The sequence below is a fragment of the Phyllopteryx taeniolatus genome, chromosome 20, assembly GCF_024500385.1.
Source record: "Phyllopteryx taeniolatus isolate TA_2022b chromosome 20, UOR_Ptae_1.2, whole genome shotgun sequence".
NCBI lineage: Eukaryota > Metazoa > Chordata > Actinopteri > Syngnathiformes > Syngnathidae > Phyllopteryx > Phyllopteryx taeniolatus.
Window position 1 is genome coordinate 1,860,412 of NC_084521.1, and position 20,251 is coordinate 1,880,662.

Consider the following 20,251-nt stretch of genomic DNA (forward strand, 5'->3'; position numbering starts at 1 on the left):
TTTGACATTTAGTTTCTCTTTTATTCAAGCATGTAATTCACCCCAGTCGCTGGTAGATTATTAAAACGACAAATTTAAAAGTTGACCAAGATGCCTTTAAGGTTCTAGCCAATGGATTGATAGATTTAAAATTTATATTCATTTTGTTTTAAACCCATAATTTTTGCGAGTTTCTTTTGCCATTTTAGTGCCTAACAATGTTGGGAGATTTTTTTGATTTATTTTTTGCAAAGTTGTGGCTAAGGTATTTATATACAGTGTATTTATAATTTTTACTTGATTTCTTTGCATTTCAGACACTCTTTTAGTATAATTTGTTACTAAAGCTAATCAAACAAAATTTAGTAAAATGTAGCTCAGGTATTTATAACGTACGTATGTTTTAACTTATTTCTGCTTTAATTTCAGTAAATTGTAGCACATTTATCGACACATTAAACCACTTTTACTTTATTTGAACTTATTTTTCTTTTATGTGTAAATTAACCATGTTTACTTCAGTTTAACTTTTGTTCTTTCTTTTTAATATAGCTTAGCAAATGTATTTATAAATGGTACCTTAAAGTACTATTTGTTTAACTTATAGTTTCTACTAAGGCTTTTACAAATGCATTCATAAATTATCCACTGTTTCTATTTTGAATCTTTTTAATTTGTGAATCATTATTAGTGTTGCGTTCACATTTTACAAATTTCTCTTAGATTTTGATTTTAGGAATTTAAAAAAAATTAAACATTGACTATATAATAACCACTTTTTTTATTTGTATGTTTAAAATAAATTTTAAAGGCATGTTATTGTTCAGAACATTTTATTGTCCACTCATTTCCTCTAGTGACAAAGCAATTCTGTCTCATGCTGCTTTCAATTTCCTTTTCAATGTGCAATCGTGAGCGGGTAATCAATTTAGCGGCGCGCAAACTAGATACTGTGCATAAATTGCACGTAATATTTTCATCAGCGCTTTTTCTTTCTCCCCAACTCACTTGAGCTTGTGATGAGTCAAAGTGACCATGTGATTCTTACTAAATGTGCACCTCGCAGCGAGTTCAACTCGTCAGCTATGGTTCAGAACGAATACGTAACTTACTCCAAAGGTTCATCCTGAAAGGAAAGTAAGACTTTGTTCCAGCTTTGATCTTGCCCTCACCAACTTGGACCATTTTGTTTTGTCCGACTTTCAAAATGAAGCAAGCAAGAATTATTGATGCTTTTCTTTAAAAAGACTTTTAAAAATGAAGAGCCTTCTTGATACGGGACAGTTAGTCAACTATATATTAAAAAAAAAAAAAAAAAAAAAAAAAACTTTTTGAGGAAGTGTCAGAAATGGTGCCCAATAGTTAATGGTTTTTAAAAAATTGGTGCACTGAAATCATCTTTCATGATTTTGTTTTTATTTACTTGGTTGTGGTTAGATTAGATTATTTTTTCCCCCCTCATTTTGACAAGTTTTTGTGGCCTCGTCTGTTTGTTTGGTTTTCATCTGCACCTGTTCTCGCTGCGTTAACCAATCAGCTCTCTCCAAGCACTTGTCTTGTCCAGGTGTGCCTCGTTGTCTCGTCAATTTGTTTGTATTTAGTTCCCTGGGTTTGTTGAGTCTGTGTCGGCTCATTGTTGCTTCTGCAAGTCCCGTTCCTAATTTCGTCATGTTGAGATTCATCCTGCCTTCTCTACGCTGAGGTCTTCATCTTTTTTCCCCATCGTCACAAAAGCCTGACATCGTCATATCCATGACATGCAAGCAGAATTGTTCTTATTTTGAATGAAAAGGAAATTTTGTTTTGAACATGACATTATCACATGTGGCCTGATCCAACTCAATGATTGGACCTTTGACTCATTGAAAATAATCTTTGAGGCCCTTTTAAGATTTGAGTGCCACTGGACCAAACCTTTCAAGGTTGGCTAAAAACTGCACTCAGCAACAGGAAACTGTGACCTACTAATCTGACCTTTGGACTTCATTATTGTGGCCATCTTGCGTTTGATTTACACCGAAACAACTTTGCATCTCGTGCCCAAGTAGGATAATTCACCATAAATTTAAAGCCGGCTTTAAAACAGCACTGTGGAATGACTAAAGGTATATATTATTTAACTAATTGCATCAACATTGGGGTTAAATATGATTACTGGAGTAAGAAAACCCTGGGTTTTGTCGTGTTAATGAATGAAAGCAAAGACATAAATTGTTATCCTGAGCACAGGAACCCTTTTTGTTTGGACTTACTGAAGATGGCAGTGTTAATGATAGCCAGTTTATCTCGTGTGTTCTTTGTCTGGAAAAAGATTTCAATGATATTGTACTGGGTCTGATCAAGATACTTTTATGTTGTAAATGATCTACTAAGCAGTGTACTTATAGAACAGTGACAGTTATATATTTTCTGCATAAAACATTTTAATGTTTATTACACCTTTTATTACATGTTTGTTACCCATTTAAAGTGTATTTAGGAGTATTTGTGCCTCTTCATTGCAGGAAGATGCCGTAGCACCAGCGCCTCAAAAAGGGGAAAATTTGCAGGATGTTCCTCCCCGCTGGATCTTGACAGTATTCCTCACACTTTCTTTTACTTAAAATGCATGATGCTTTCAAGTCTGTGTTCATTTGCAGAATATTGTGAATATGCCGCCGGCAGGTGTTAATGATTCATGAGTGTAGCAGCATAAAAAATACAAACAATATCATCATCATCATCAGAAAGGCCTTCTTTTCTTGAAATTGAACCAACTTTACCAAATATAGAATCAAAGAAAATAGGATTATTTCTCATATATGACACGAAAGCTTGAAGACTAAACTAAACTTTGATTCTTATTAGCTTCACCCATCTGCCAAGGTAAGGTTCCAAACGAGTCAGGTTCTAGTGCAAAAAAAAAAATAAATTTCACTCAACTACATTTAGTGCCTCAGCTAGTTGCAGTTTAGTTGTTTTCTGCAGAGGATAAAGAATATATGCCTATGATGTGTTGCTCCACTGTTTGTGTTGCATCAAGGGTTATAACACCGCCACAAAGATGCTACTCGTTAGCCCGTCTACAGTGTTTCCCATTATGTGTTTTTTGGACATACTTGGCAAATGAAGATGATTCTGATGTGTTAAAGTGTCATGTCTGTGTTCATTTATGATGTATATGTATTTATTTATGTTGCGAATATGTTGCTGGCAGAGTAAATCATTCAAGGGCGTCTATAAAAGCAGACGATATTATTATCATCGTCATCAGAAAAGTGTTAGTGTGATATTTTTTTGTTTTGTCTTTTGGCCTCACTATCAGACTCCATTTGGGAAATCATTTTCTTGGCTGAACGACAAAGGCCTCTCATATCTTCAGGTTTTTCTCATTGAAATTTCACCTAAGTAGCTGAGAACGCGCTTTTATTGCTTTGTTTTTAATGTGCGCCTCGGCATCTCGCCTTTTCCCCTGACCGCTTGTTTTCCATGCTGGAAAACAATACGAACAGACGTTTGTTTTGCGACTTCTTCCCGTCGGGGGTTACGTTTGCTTTCATTCCAATCCAAAATAACGGCACGAAGACCACATTTGGAGGCTGGAATCGACGTTTTTGTATGGCAGCCATTTTTCACTCCCATTTGGATTTGGAGCGGCGTTCCGAGCCGCCATCTGCGTTTGCGAGTGCGACGTCCAAATGTTGATGCGATATCGCGGCTAATGCAGAGCAGACAGTTGGATTATGGTTTCGCATAGACAGTTTTTCCGCGTTTTAGTGAGTCAGAAGAGCAGCATCCCGCTCCCACTTGGCCGCCGGCTAAACGTGAGTGACAGCCAAAGCAAACGGCTCGTCATCTCCGTCTCGGCTTTCTTTTCCAACTGAATGCCGCGCTGACGGTGAAATGGCCAGGTAGTGTTTTCTCACGTCTGGGCTGATTTCTCCACATGAGGGGAGGAAAAAGTGGCGCGCTGCAGAGAAGCACAGAAAAATGATGGATGGCTTCACCCTCTGCAGTGGGCGGAGGAATTAATAAAGAGGAAAGCAAGCTGAGATATCAGCAAAGCGCTGTGTTTAGAACATAACATTATTTTCTTTTCCATTTCAAACTATTTGTGATGGAAAACATCGGAGCCTTTGTAGGGTTTTTATTTACACCCAGAGCATTGTGACAGCCCTCTTGAAATTCATTTATTCATCAATATGATACTGAAACAAAATAAAACATGATTTTGAGAACTCTCCATTGCGCAAAAGCATTTCCTGGTGAAAATGGAACTTTGGCGCTAGGGATGCAGCAATACAGATACAGTCGAGTAGCAATGCCCATTTGTACTTTTACGGTACTCCTACTGAGACTTCATAAAATGTTCCAACACAGTTCCCTTGCGATGATCTCAAATCAACGTTCCCCGTTGAAATGAATGGAAATGCCATTAATCTGTTCTATCCTCCAAATAAACCCAACAAAAATGTTTTTTTAAATAAGAAAAATAGCTCTCTATAATATTTTAGTAAAATATAAACAAATCGTAATATCATAATAAAATATGATGCACACATCCTTGAATTGTTTTTAAATATTTTCTTTTTATTTTTGGGGGGAACCAACTCTGAAAATGCTAATTGTCAGTATATCCCTGCATATTCAAGAATTTTATGGGTTAAAAAAAAATATATGTCAACTTTTTTTTCCAAGGCAATTATGATGGGCGTCAATTAGCTGCGGATTTGGGGATCGGGCGAGGTCATGACTTGGCCACCGGAGGGCAGTATAAAACAGTCATGCAGACACAAACGAAGAAGAGTTTCGCAACTACTGTGACTCAGTAAACTGCAGTAAAATTAGTCGTTCTTTGCAGAGGATAAAGAATATATACCTGTGAGGATTGTTATATTGTACGTCTACATATCTGTATTTTAAATAAAGAATGTGTAATATGTTTAAGACTCTGCAGAAATAACAAACATTTATTTATTTACTCATTTATTCAGCCAGCTCAGTCAAATTCGGCCCCCAAAGCCAGTTTCAGTTAGCAACTTTTTGAACTTGTATTATTATTATTATTATTATTATTGTATTTAGTTGTTCACACTTGGGTTTGCACCTGTCTGTATAAAGGGTTTTATTAATTTTGCATTCTGTGCTTGCTTTAATAATGGGAGTGGAGGGGGCTCCAGCGACCCTAACTAGGATGAGTGGTGTTGAAAATGGATGGATGGTAACTTTTTTACAAAACATTTTTATTAATATGATATTCCCGCATTAAAAAGTCTGTGAATTAGGCATGAGAAACTTCCAGATGTTGCGTTTATTCAGTGAATGAAAAATTCCACTGGGATGACATCCACCGGGCCGCCTGATCCCGTTTTTGCAGCTTTTCCTGTCCAGCGTTGAAGATGAGGCCCGCGAGCGTGAGGCCGCGCGCTACATTTATTCATCAGCGGCGCTCGATCTGCTCCGGCGAGATAGTCGAAATGTGTTTATCTTATTGGACGTTCCGGGTTTTGCTGTACGAGCTTTCCCCACTGCATCTTGATAAACAGACAGTGTTGGAGGTCAGAGTTCATTCTACTCACAGTGGATCTCCTTCTCAATAACCTTCGCCTCGCGCTTAACAAGCGACGCCGCAGGAGCCGCGCCTGCATGGGTTTCCGTGTTTACCTGTTAAACTGCCGAGTCGGCACTCTTGGAAGTCTCCCTTGGATCTTTTATTGCGCTGTGTTGCCGAGCACCTTTCCAATCAAATCACTTTAGTGATGGAGTACATTTGCATAACGGCAACAGACACTGGTTTCATTCCCAGTGTTACGCACGCTAGCTCGAGGATGCTATGGGGTAGCTCTGTTTTGATGCTTGTTTACGCATATTTGGGTCTCTGGATTACCTGCTCACGAAATCTCAGGACACACAGATGAACAATTGGGCCAAATTTTGGCCAATAGTAATGCAAAGATGAACCCTGCAGTCGAGGGGGGGGGGGGGGGGTAGGGTAAGGGGTGGAGACACTCACAAAACTGACTGATTTCAATATGTCTGTTGGGAGAGGGTGAAATGTATGCTGTAATTTTTCATTCTATGGACTGTTGGGCTATTTTAAGATATTTATTGGTCAAAATGAAAATTTTACTGTGACGTATTTTGGAATTTTCCGATGTAAACTGTGTCTCATTAACTTGAAAAATACTTTTCAGTGGGAAAAAAATGCTATACAGTGATGACTTTGCCTTCCGCTAGCTTAATGCTAAAGTCAAGCTAACGAATAGCATCGATATTTCTGGCGTTATCTCTTTTAGCAACGGATATTTGGACACAAAAAGTGTACATGGAGAAAATAATACACACAGGTATATTTTCTTAATCGTCTGCAAAAAATGACTAATATTACTGCAGTTTAATGAATAACTGTGAAACTCGTCATTTCTTTGTTTCTTAATGACTATCATACTACCCCCACTGGCCAACAGGAGGAGCCGCAATTAATTAATAATGATGCACAAACGGTTTAATTCTTTACAGTCTATTAATTATATTACCACAATGTTTTTATGAAATTAATTATTAGAGAGAGCTATTTTCGTTAGTGCAGAAACAATTTTGTTGGGTTTTTCGGGGAGGCTGGAACAGATTGATGGCATTTTCATTCATTTCAATGGGGAACGATGATTTGAGATGTGAATGTGGTTGCGGAATGAATTGATCTCAAATCTCAAGGCACCACTGCACAATCAAATAATATGAGGATCAGTTCATATTATTTTTGTTTCCAGTTATTACTTTGTGAAAAATGATAGCATATATTCTTTAAAAAAGGATGCATTAATCACACATTTCTTGCTATTAGTTTTCGAGATGTAGCTACAGAGCTGCCCTCTGTCGCCCCCAAATGCTCTCCATCCTTAATCAAGTGACTTTATTGATCATTTTAATAAAACCAGCATGGGCGGCTTCATTGGCAGCTTAGCGCAAGTTGTTCGGTCGGCCGCACGCTTCAGCGACACCACGATGAATGGCTTTTATTACCTCGCGCTACACCCAGCACTTATAACACCTTTTTTAAAATTTCTTTTTACCATGTGCAATCATTGATAGTCTGCAGCTGCAGACCCCGGTATCTCTCGGTGTGAAAAAAATACCCCAGCCCCTCAAAAAAAATAAACAAAAACCCAATAATAATGTACTCACTTTGTGCAGCCGCGCGGCCGTCGGAGCCATGTATCATCTCGTCGGAGGAATGCAGAAATAGCTGCAGGGGATTAATCAAGGTCAGCTGGCCCAAAGAGAGGGGGAAAAAAGAATACAGTGGTTGACACTTTTCTATAAACTAAATGGAATCATCAAAAAATACTTTATTGATTTGTTTCTCCCTAAAGAGCTTATGTTTGCATTTGCGTTTATGTTAGCAGGATTATGAAAAATAATACTTTTTACACAATATTTAGTAGCAGCGTGGCGCAATTTGAGGATAGATTTTCTTTTAAACCTTAAAAAACATCCATAATTGGTTACATTCCAAATTTGGGGACAATCTGTCTTTCCAGACGTTTTTATTTTGCTTAATTTTTTTCATGGAATAATATCTGAATCCTGCCATAAACAGGAGGCGTTCATCACAACGATGCACAATCTGCTGCCGATCCAAAATTAGGAAAGTTTTGCCTTGGTGGAGGTAAGGCCTACACCACTCTGATCTGTCTTTCCTGTCTAAAATCTCCTCAGCAACAGCGGCGAGATCTCCTTCCTCTGCGCAATGAGCAGACAGGATGTCACACTCTTGACTCTTTCTTGCCGCCTGGTAGAAAAAGTTTGGCGCTCCTCGACAAAATACTCGTCTGCCCAAAATGTCAATTTGACACTCAGCTTGAAACAGAACGAGCTTGACACGACGCTCGCGGCACGGCCGAATGACAATTCGTTAGGTCTGACGAGCACGGCTGCAGACGGCGACGACGGGCGATCGGGAGGGAGAAAGCGTGGGAAGAATGTCAGGCAATTACACGCACGGGACACATTAGGTACACCAATCCAACGTACAACAATCTGCCCTACACAAATGAAAATGATAAAATTCCTCACTTTTGAGTGATGAATGAATGTTGAACTGATGGGAGGAGCTTCATTTAGTCAGACCATAGACTTGTCGAATAGAAAAAAAGTGCTTTGCAGCCACCTTGTGGCATCTGTTGGCAATTACCAACCTTTTTTTGTATAGCGTTCACCGTTGTCTGTACTATTTTCACCCTCACTTGTAGCTGAAATAAGGTCAACGAAACACAGCGGAACGTCATCCATCTGATTTCCTAAAAAATATATATATATATGAAAAAAATTTGAATATATAATGAACCCCCGCTAATTGCGGGGGACAACACATGTCAAAACACATGAATCTCCACACTCATGTCAAAATAGTTCATTAACACTGAGATGGCCCCAAAACAATACTCATATTTTACACAGGGCTTTGTAGATCAGTTTTTTAAAATTGTATTTCTTTTTTTCCAGCGAATAAGGGTTCCTCAAAAAAAAAAAACAGCGAATATGTAACTTTAACAGTGACTAACAGAGGGTAATTCCCCCCGAAAATTAAATTTTACAAATATATGACTTGTCGAATAACTGTAATAGGTTAAACTGCCTGTCGGCAATGTGTGAAAAAAAATTTTTTGGGTACGTTTTTAAGTGTTATAGAAGTGTAAAAATAGATTAACACTATAAACACTGCTACTTTGTGTCACACATTTGCCTCAAATCTCACTTTTAAAATCGTATTTGTCATACAAGCGTCGAAACAAGTCAACCCTTGCTGACATTAAAACAAAGAAACAATAAACACTCAGCCATGACGTTAGCAAAGTAATAAAAAGGTGTTGCATCTTTTTATAAAAAATAAAAAATAAAATGCAACACTGAGATCTTTTAAGCAACTTCAGAGCCAAATAACTCTATTTTTGCTAGATTGCCTTCGTACAGCACAGCCGTACCTGACATTTTTCGGAGCAGATCATATGCAGTTTAAAGTGACAAGTCGTGCGATAATCTGAGACAACGTTGATTGTGCAAATGTTGCAGATACTCCTCAATCAGTGTGCAAATGGGGCAGACGCTGCTCTGGCATGAGTGGCCAGTATTGGTAAACAACAGATATGCAAATAGTATAGCGTGGCGAGACTACTACAGTGAGTGCACGAGTAATGTATAATTGGGTCGACAGAAATGATAACCCTAAATGGATGATTAATCCTTAATCACAGTTGCAGAGAAAAAGGAAAGTGTATTTTTGCAGGTATTTATTTTTGCAGGTGCAGATCTCACGCCTGTGTTAAGGCACCCCCTGCGTGGTCATTCTTATGCTGTTGTAGTCTTTGACTGTTTTGAGATTCCCCCATGACCCTTCCAAGACCAGCAGGTGCATGTTTCTGCGGGAACGTCAACAAATGTCATGGAAACGCACACAGTTCCCGGCACTTTTTCAGGCTCCCTCTTGAACACTGCGACAACTCACCACCATCTGTGGGGGGGAAACAAAAACACAAAAAAAACTTATGGCATGTACAGTTTCACAGTTTCAAGATACCCACCATACCGGTACAATAGCTTTCCTTGATTTACCACACACTGGTAAATGTTAAATTTCATTTTAGTAGACACGGATCAAGCATTTTATGGTAATGGCAATTTTACATATTTCAATTTGTGTGTCTTTTGGGTCACTTTAGCAAAAGGCAAAACATTTTAGGATGAAAGAAATGTTTTTTAAATTTTTTTATTTGCTGTCAAATGTCAAAACAGGTCAAATTTGACCTGAACTGTACATAAGGGTAAGACACCCAACACAATAGGATAATCATCGTTAGACACATCCGACAATCAGGCATTTGTTGACTTCATTTGGAAGGGAATCGGTCAAATTCTGCCCGATTATCGGTACGTGTGTACTTTTACTTTAGTGGCTACGATTCCGCCACGATGAATCCAATCAAACTTCGTCAGTTTAAGCATGGGCTTGAAATATTCGTCATAAACTCAAACTACCATCTTGAATCTTTATTTCTTTTGTTCTGTGCCGAGGTGCGAGTCCTTTGTCGCGTTTAGACGGCACACCGCTGCCAGGCCAAAGACATGAATCATTATGAGAAATTTATTGAGCGTGGCTCTCCTCCAATTACCTGCCAGGATGTTTCATGAGTCATAATATGCAAACAGCTGAGGGGTATATATACACACACACAACACACACACATACTGCACACCACACACACACACTGAAGGTGCACACTGCGTGCATTTTGGAAGCGCTGGAGAGCAAAATAGTCCATCAGGTGGTCAATTAGCTTCTTATGGGTGCTGGCATGTTTTGGCTCGCAGACACTCTCGTAGCGGCCGCCACGATGATTCATGTCACATGAATGCACGCGATCATGTGACCAGGGTCCATCACGTGGGAATGATTTCATTTTTTTTCCCAGGTTGAGATTTGAGTCGGTCAGCAACAAGGCAGCGGGTGTCGAAGCTGCAGTCAGAATGTGTTAGGGTGGGAAAAACAAAAGAATGGCTTCCTTGCAACCCTCGGAAATGTAATAATGTGGAGTAGCTACACGCGAAGTCTGGCTAGCGATGTGTGTGGGCACTATGTTGTTGCCCACCTTATGTAGTACCAGTATGTGCCTTATGATTGCATTCACTACACTGAAAAAAAAATTAAACGCTGCATAACCCAAAAAATAAACCAACAAAATAAATGGAATCTGCCACAGTTAATATTTTGATTCAATCAAAATGATTCATTTAGTGTCATTTCTTGAACGTTTAATTGCAGAGACTGTCAGTGTCGACACTGGGTCTTCATAGTAAGGGTCGAATAACGGCAGTCTTGAAAGCTGCAGGTACAGTGCCAGAGGAGAGTGAGAAACATGAGAACAATATTTAAGATGGAAGGTCCCAAGACTAAAAAGAGCTCCTTAACAAGTTTCCCAGGAAGAACGTTGAGCAAGCACGTTGTCTGTTTTGCCACGCTTATGAGTTTTGGGAGTCTGTGGAGGGAGGGAAATTTCCCGAAGATGAGCGAGGCTAGCCAGACGGGTTATCCGCCTGAGTCTCGTATACATGCGTGCAAGCATCACGCAGGTCTCAGGCTTTTACCGTCGTTATTTAACGTTTTATGGCGTCTTTCTGTTTTATCTGAGAGAAATATAAACGTTTAAGCAGCAGTTCCGCCCGTCACCAGTAGGCTAGCGTCTAGCTGGCCTGCGCTCGCCGGACAATAGTGAGTCGGATTCGGGGGCTGAATATTACATCCAATCTAGGACAAAAATGACTTTGAACTACCTGTAACAGTACCAAGATTCAATGTTGATTCATATTTCATTCAAGTCCACAATGCATGTGCAAATCACATTCAATTAAAGAAATCTTCTGGTCAAAATGAATCAATTTCAGTTCAGTGCCCTGCTGTAAATTTAAATTACACTAAAGAAAATGCATTTTCATAACTTGAAACAAGCAAACAATTTATTTTCAAAGGTTCCAATTATTTGATAGAGGACATTTAAAGATGACTTCATACAATGAGCCACATACTGCTACACTCAAATTATCCAATCACGTCGCATCCTGCTCTGGCAAAATTCTTAACGTCTCGTGATCACAAACACACAATTGTACAATTACTCGCAACAGAGAGTTCAAACATAACCAAATGCTGCTTCACCAAGACATATCTGATCACGTACTGTAGCTGCTTGCTCTTGTAAATTTCCTTGAAATGATCTACTAATGCTAAAACAACAAATTGTTTACAGTTGCTTGAAACACAGAATCACAAAAGTAACCTTAGCTAATGAGTCTCATGCTGCTTCACCCAGTTTAAAGACCTTTTCTGATCGCATGTAGCAGATAGCAGCCTGCTGTAGTAAATTGAAATTGGACCCATATGATTGTGCGTATAAAAGGAGAAAGAGAAAAGAGAGAGCGCGGTTCTGTCTGCAGGACAAATTGAAGTCTGCTCTGATGGACAAAGATCACATTGAATTTCTGTGAGCACATTCTGTCTTTTTCTTCTTGTTGAGAGGAAGAACACCTTGTGGCCTTTTTTGTCTGGAAGCTGAAAGAACAAAAGAGAAGAAAAAAAACCCACAGCTTCCATCTATGTCAAGTTGCTCACATTGTGACATTCTTTCCCTTAAAGCTGACTATTTTTTAATTTTATTTTTGGGACCGCTGTGACCCGCCACTGCGGATTTTTCTTCTTCTTGTTCCAAGCTTTGGAATATGTTGCCTGATCTTCCCTCTGATAATAAAGCGCCTGGCGAAGGCGTCGCGGGGGTTAAGGGCATCTTTAGGGACAGGCCGCGCCGCAGGAGATTTTCATAAGCCGCTAAACGAGACCACCGGCGAACGGCCGCTGCAGATCGAAACACAATCACCACACATTCCTCACATCTGTACATCGCCTCCCGGAATTTGGTTATAAAACGTGTTACTCCTTCAGCAAGTCTCAATGCAACAAAAATATGATCGTGGTCATGATTGGCGGTATGTGGAGTGGAGAAGAGATTTGAAAGCGATGTTTATGTAGTGTATGGAGTGAATCCCCGCATATTTGTAGTTCGGCATTCGCAAATGCACATATTCGCCGATCCTTGCTTATTCACTGAATTATTTTTTTTTGTCCTCAGGCCAAAAGCCATATCTTTATTTTATTATATATATATTTTATAAATAGTTGAAATTGACATCAGCACATTCTCAAATTATTTTCTGCCTTTTTCATTTCATGGTGAGGAGCTTTATGAAGACAAAAGTAGTGCTTTGCTACTTTGCATCTTGGTTGTGTTGTATGTAGTACAGTGTTTTGTATCAGCTCGGTGCCAAGTATCTACGTTGAAGAGAGTTTAGGAGCTTCATTTAGACCAAAAGTAGTGCTTTTGCCTCATTTTGGTGCCAAATGTTGACGTGAGGTGAGGAGCTTCATTTCGACACAAAGTAGTGTTTTTGCCTCATTTTGGGGCCAAATGTTGACGTGAGTTGAGGAGCTTCATTTCGACACAAAGTAGTGTTTTTGCCTCATTTTGGTGCCAAATGTTGACGTGAGTTGAGGAGCTTCATTTCGACACAAAGTAGTGCTTTTGCCTCATTTTGGTGCCAAATGTTGACGTGAGTTGAGGAGCTTCATTTAGACAACAGCGGTGCTTTGCTGCACTCTTGCGCACTGAAAAAAAGTCCTTTTGAATTTACGTAACTTGAAAATGTACATTGGTTAACTGTCTTTTTTTTTTTTCTTCCCCTCGTTAATGACAGGAATTTACCACATTTTAATCATGCGCACACCTGATGTACAGTACAAGTCAATTCAAAGGACTTTTTTTCAGGTTCAGGCTTCCATGTAGCACACTCCTGTCAAATCCGTTTGAAAGACTGAAAAAGAAGCAGAGGCCGCAAATGTCCGGAAAGCAAATAGAGAGCGAAAGCATGACGGCAATATGTTACCCAAAAACCCAATAAAAGAAGCAACGAGTGAGAACGTGACGGCGGTGCCTGAAAAAGAAGCACACTGACTCTATTTTCCTGGACTAACAGTGCCGAAGGTGCGACTATCTTCGCAGCCATCTGACATTTCAGGAGACATTTGCTCCCGAGGGGAATTGCGTGAAAATCCCGCCCCCCCCCCCCAGGTTACTCTGCGGGGGATTACAAAAAGGAAATTGGAGCTTTGCGAGGACACCGGAGGTCACCCGCAACCTTTTTTCCCCGCCTTCTGCACGTTAATTCTCTTCCGACTCGTCCCGTCGCCGTGCTTCATAGCTTCGCCGTACAAATGCTTCCTGCCACTGATGTGCTCACCTGGGAACGCCGTGACCTTGCGTCTGCGGCATCCAAGGGCTCTCCTGGAAGCAACAACACCGCTTCTGTCTTACATAGGGCCACACGGGAAGACCCCCACTGTATTTCTCATTTCTGGGAATTAAAAAAAGAATAATCAATTGCTACTTTCAGGTACAATTTCACATAATGGGACAATTTGCATCTTCCAGTCTTCAGGAAAGATGGTCTATAACATGTTGAAGTGTCTCTCAGGAATATTGTTGGTCACTGGGTGATATAAGACTCGCTATCTACTACAGTGGCTGAAAAGTATAAAAATTATGGAGAAAGAGCACAATGTGAATGATTTTGGGTCAAAACAGATAAAATACAGTAAAATACAAGATGTGCTAAATTAAAATCACTCTTATATCTGAAAGTAAATCCATAAAGGGTAATAAAAAAAACATAACACCATTCAAAATAAAATTACATTATAAAACACACAATTTACAAAATTAAAAACTAGTAAAAAAATGACAAACACAACACATTATGTTGTGAAATATTACATTAACAAAATTGGAAACAAATTTAGTTGTAATTGTCTAAAAAATATCTATTTTTTAAAAAACAAAATAGATATGTTACAAAATTTTATTGATGTATATATGATATTAGAAATGCATTTACAAAATTCAAAACAAATGGACAAAATTGAAAAAAAAACTGACTTTCAATTGGGAAAAATAAATACATAAATGAATAAACAAAACGTTCTAAATTAAAAACACTTTCCAAGCCTTTTACAAACGTTGAAATTATTTTGCAAACTAAAAATGTATTCAACTTTTTTTTTTTTTTTTTTTTTTTGTTCAGTCGTTTGGCCTTCAACTGCCCATTTAGTATAAATTTAGTGTGAGAACAGCTGCCGAATGAAGTACAAATACAAAAAAATAAAAAAATAAAAAAATAAAAAAGTACAAATACAACTTGGCGTCATAAAACCGTAATATGGAAAATATTTATGCAAAATTCATGAAAAAGTATTCAGGTTGCTTGTTCTGTAACTTCAATGGACTAAAAATCTTTTATTTTATTGACACTGACTGTGTCTGAGCTCACATTTAAAGCTCTCAGGCTGCCCTTGTTTTTATTTTACTGTTGCGATACAGAAAACAATAGAGAAGTTTCTGTCTTTAAAAAAAAAAAAAAAAAAATGAGGGCATCACAAAGGGAAGAATTCACATTGGAGGCTTGATTGGACTAAAAATAACTCCTTAATAGTAGCACCATCACAGGCGATTTAGGTCAGCGGATTCTTTAGAGAGAAAAGAGAGAACACATAAATGAGCTTCTGCATCATTGCGGGACAAACTTGAAGTGTTTGCAACTCCACCTGAGAGGAGGAGGAGCCAGGAGGCCGCCTCAGCGCTGAAATGAAGCGAAACGCCACGTAAACAAATGCCAGGAATGTCCCAGCATGCAACACAACCACAACAACAAGACAGAGAATGTCTAAAGAAGACAACCGCAGACAGCCCGGGAAACGTCTCACGCGTCTCCATGATGATGTCACACTCGGGTAAAAGTTCAACCTGAGGCCATCGTCGCACTACTTGGACTTAATAGCAAAAGCAGCAAACCTTATGACCCACCAAATGTATGACCTTTGGCGTCCCTGCTCTACTGGGAGAGATGTGATGTACTTAACAGCAAGAAGAAGAGGAAAATAAATTCTGGCTCTGTTTGTATGTGTTGCTGCTCTGTGTGCGTTCAAGTAGCATTTCTTTCAAGGGTTATAGTTATCGTAACATCTATGCTAATTTTCATTAGCCTGTTTATGGTGTTTCGCATTCCATGTTAGCAATAAGCTAGCTGACTTTAGCATATAGTTTGTTTGAACATATCGGTGTTTAAATATGCTGCACGATGTTTAATTCTCTTCAGTTTTATCTGTCAGTGGCTAGCTCGTGGAGGCATGGGGCCACGAGCTAAAGCAATCACTGTGTGGCCGTTTTCCCGGCGACCATTTATGCTGATTCAGATGCTTCAAAGTCAACTTTGACTGCGTTCATTATCACCAACTTGATAATCTGCACATGCTAACATTCATAATATTCATCAATTTAAGTGCACACTTGCGTTATTCCAATACAGCCGAGAGAGCGCGAGTGCGCCGGCCGCGTGAAGGTCCATTTAGCAAAAACTTTAATGTGATCTTTAATCATCTGACGCAATTACGGCCTCCCTTCCTTTTGAAGACTATCGTTAAATGTTACATATGAGCTGTGCTTTTAACTCGCTTACATTTCAAGGCTCTTCAAGCGCTTCCCGGCCAACTTGGCCGAGAATCTTCGCTTCCTCGGCCAAGTTTCAAATTTGTTTACCAGCTAATCATCGCGTGATGAGCTAATTGTCTGTTAGTGTGAAAGATCGACCAAGAAGATAGTTTGGAGTTAAAAATACACTTTGCTAGGGAGCGAGGCAAAATCTAAAGCCCAGGACAAAAACTAATAAGCTATGAGCTAAAAAATACAATAGATACAGGAGAAAAGGTCCTACTATGTCAGGTGTGATATAGTTTGTACGGGGGCGAGCCCAGTGCCTACTATAGAATGAACGAGTGGGAGTATGACCTAAAGATACAAAAGTAATGAGCGAGAATAGACGCTAAATGTATAGTATGTTCGGGGGTCAAGGTGTTTGGCAATGAGTTTTAAGATATAGTATGTCAGGGAGTCAAAAAATGAAGCGCTATACGACTAAATTGCTTTTTTTTTTTTTTTTTTTTCTTCAGCGGCACTGCCCATTTTTTTCTGTAGTTGTCTTTTGTGTGTTTTATTGATAACTTGTATTCACATTATTTTCACAAGTTTCACATTTTGACTACTGCCTTTCTTGAGGCTTCGGATTGGCCTGAATATCCTCCACCAATTTTTGCTTGTGACAATCAAATGTTGACTTAATTACTAATTCAATTTCTAATTTAATTGTTATTATATTATTTCTTGTCAAACTGTAGACAAAACATTTCAAGCTACCATTAATTACATTTCTTTAACCAACAAAATGGTTAAAGAGAAATTAAAATGATTGTTTCATTATACTTGATTTTCATTTGTTTTGTATTAGTATTGTGATCGAAAGTACTTTTATTACAAAATAAATACACTACATTTTACAGTGCAACTACTTGCAATAAAATACAAAAAAGTAGAAAATAGAAGAAATAAAAAATAATAAAAAAAGTAAATTTAAAATCAATAAAAAATAAACTTACATTTAATTAAGTAAACTAAAACTTAAAACGCATGAAACCAGCTCACAAAGAAAATATATTTGTGTCCTTCAGATGATGAATAAATAGTTAAAATGCAATAGAAATCACCATAATACTTACTTCAAAATGTACAATTTCATGACACATTATTAAATATTTCTATTTATCAGCATATTTGTTGCTATTATTGATCATGCTTACGACCAAGTTACAACAAAACACTGATAAACGTTGTGTGAAGTACTTTGTACATGATCTCGGTCAGCAGAGAAGAAGCACTTTTTTACTCAATATAATATTCTTCACAGCTCCTCCGAGGCTAAGTGCAATGTGACAAGCCAAGAAATAAGACATCGATAAGTTAGAAAAATAATTTGAGAAAAAGCTCTAAAGAGAACACTTGCGGAGATTAATGTGAACTTCGAGGGCATCGGGAATAAAGAACCACTCTTCTCTTTTTAGACGACTGCAACATTGACAGAAATCATATATTTGCTTTTGAAGAAATAAAAGGCGAATAATTAGGCTGGCGGCGTGCAGACTGCAATTGGGTACCACGCCGTTGACACGCGGCGAAACGTGACGAATGTGGCAGGCGTTCATCAAAGTTGAATTATTCACCCCCGTAAACGAAGGCTCATGAAAATTGGACGCGGCGTGGCGGCAAAATGAAACACGATTGCCGTCTTTGACGCCGAGAGCTCCTACATTATTGAAGGTGCTTGAAAGTAACACGACCACACAGCGGGTCAACTCTGCTCTGACGCAAAGACGCGCCGAAGATTTCTGAAGGGGGAAAAAAAAGAGAGCACAGTCGGAATAATTGTGCCGCTCTTTGTTCTGTAGGGGTTAGTCAAAGTTATGAGCCAGGCATATATTCTCTCTGCTCTGTAGGTTTAGTAGGGGATCTTCTCTGCCTCTTTTTCTTGGACTTAGGCCCACCGCACACCAAGCGACACGGTCGAACGCGATTGAACTGTCACGCAGCGCGTAGGGTTGTGCACTGCGAAAACGCAGAAACTTACCGAGTGCGTTTATCTTATTTCTAGTGAAAACTGTACTTATTTTAAGACAGTTCGGACTTTAAAAAAAAATAAAATAAATTTAGCAAGAAAAAAAAGGCATAATCGTATCAAGTCAATTCATGCTAGTTCCAAAACAAACAAGCAAACAAACAAACAAACAAAATCCATCCATCCGTTTTCAACAGCGCGTATCCTGGTTAGGGTCGCAGGGCGCTGGAGCCTATCCCAGCTGACTTCGGGCGAAAGGCAGACTACACCCTGAACTGGTCGCCGGTCAGTCGCAGGGCACAAATAGACACGGAAAACCATTCGAACTGGTGGGAACTTAACCCACGCTGCCTGCACCAAAGTCAGGCACGTGCACCACTACACCATCAGTGACTCTCAAAGGAAATGTCTTGTTTTTAAAAAATATCTTTTCTTGTTTTGAGGTTATTTTTGCCAGTGTGCAACTACTTCTCGTGAGTGGCCGAACGTCAGGAACGATTTTTGCTGCGACTTGAAAATTGAAACGCAGGTGAATGTCGTCGCAAAATTACAGATGTAACGGCCAATCAGAAATGCAATGTTGTATCACATGATCTTTCACAACAAAAATTACATTTCCGGGTACTGTTATTCTTTTACCAGGGGAAAAAAAAAAGGTTTTCTACACTTTTCTGTTTTGCAGTAATCCGCAGTAGCACATGGCTTGGTTGTGAAAAGAAACATGTCAAGCAGAACAGTGACCTTGATGCTAATATTGCTTTGTTTTTGTGTCACGTCAAACCATGAAACAACAAGAACAAGACCAACAAAATGACAAAATAATCAATTTACAGATATGCTACTAAGAAATGTGTCGTGAGTGACGGTGACTCACCACAAGGCTTGAGTTGAACGTCAGTTGCTACCGCGACATGCTCTGTTTATCCCGCACATATACATATTTTGTCAGTGTGCGGTGCCTAAACTTGTCCGACTTCCGCGTTGACGTTTGTTTCCCCGCGTAATTGTCGTGACGAGCCAAGATGCACCGCCTAGTCTTTGTCTTCAACTGAGGAGCTGTGCTCAAAGCAATGCCATTCGTCATTGTGGTGGTTTACAAACAATGCCTCTTTTTTGTGTACTTCGATACGTTCTCGAGGAATATATTCATTGGCAGTCAACGTTTGGCTTCCTGTTGACCAATAGAAACGTCCGCATCAGTAAATGAGTTAATAGCTGTCTTCAAGTGATTCTCAAGTTGTGTTCAAAGCGTGGAAGATGAACCGCGTTTCCTTAACGGAGATCAAAGTCTACATGAGGACAAGGCTGCAGGCGAGGACATTAACATGCTCCAACGGAGGAACGAGACACTTGGGGCCTACACTGCATTAGCTTCGAACCCGCTCATGCGTGATGGCATTTTTTATTTTTTATTTTTTTTGTTCTTCATCATCGTTTATATAGTTTACAAAGGCTGAGGTGGCGTTTCCCGTATTCGTCTTTCATTAAGAGATAACCAACAGCAAGCAGAGGTCGGCCCCGCTTTGTCGCCCGAGCCTCCCGCAATTATTTCCCTGGAAAACAAAGTGAATGGATTATTGACATTTCTTCAGCGGGAGGCCGCGAGCATGATTTTGCTGCCATAAGATGATTTGCACGCCGTCGTGGCGGCCCCTGGGGGTTATGCCGAGGCCGAGCGGACAGTTGGCACGTTCGGTGTTGCTGTGAGCGAGAACTTTCATCCAATGTATTGATTTTGTACGTTGGATATACGGTAATACATGTTGCACTTTAGCACGTTTCGGTTGCAGGGAAGTGTGGGAACGCCTGGTCAAGGCTGGAGCTACCTGACCCTAATCAGCCGAGGCAAAGCAGCTTTATTTCTACAGCATAATTCATACAGTAAGCTAAACTGCCGTGCTCTAGAAAGGCTGATGATCTAAAACAAGATTAAATGAAAACCAAGACACAATCCCACTTTAAAAGCAGGATAAGTGAAAAAATAAGACAAAACACATTGAAAAATCAGTACTTAAAATCTTACCGCCAATTAAACATGATTATGTGTACCCCTAAATGTCGTAGGAATTAAAATGTTGCCCATTTCAAAAAAAAAATAAATAAATATATATATATCTTATTTTTTCTCAGGAAATATTTTGAATTTTTACAAGAATAAAGATAATAATAAAGAATAAAATGTTATTTTTCTGAG

The 20,251-nt window shown here is 39.1% G+C and overlaps 1 protein-coding gene and 1 long non-coding RNA gene across 3 annotated transcripts in view; both read right to left on the reverse strand.

The window, feature by feature from the left end:
- Positions 1 to 3,813: 3,813 nt before the first annotated feature.
- On the reverse strand, positions 3,814 to 8,258 carry LOC133470189 (uncharacterized). The gene is made up of 3 exons (XR_009785905.1): positions 8,157 to 8,258; positions 7,144 to 7,228; positions 3,814 to 3,928 (listed from the first exon to the last, which is right to left on the reverse strand). It is a non-coding gene; the product is annotated as an uncharacterized LOC133470189 (long non-coding RNA).
- A 1,013-nt stretch (positions 8,259 to 9,271) lies between these two features.
- Positions 9,272 to 20,251, reverse strand: part of LOC133470382 (cadherin-12-like) — a 132,879-nt gene continuing 121,899 nt past the window's right edge. For both annotated transcript variants that reach the window (XR_009785967.1, XR_009785968.1), the window contains 2 exons: positions 13,801 to 13,914; positions 9,272 to 9,469 (listed from right to left, as the gene is read on the reverse strand). The gene's annotated coding sequence lies outside the window, so the exon portion shown is untranslated. The remainder of the gene's footprint in view (positions 9,470 to 13,800; positions 13,915 to 20,251) is intronic.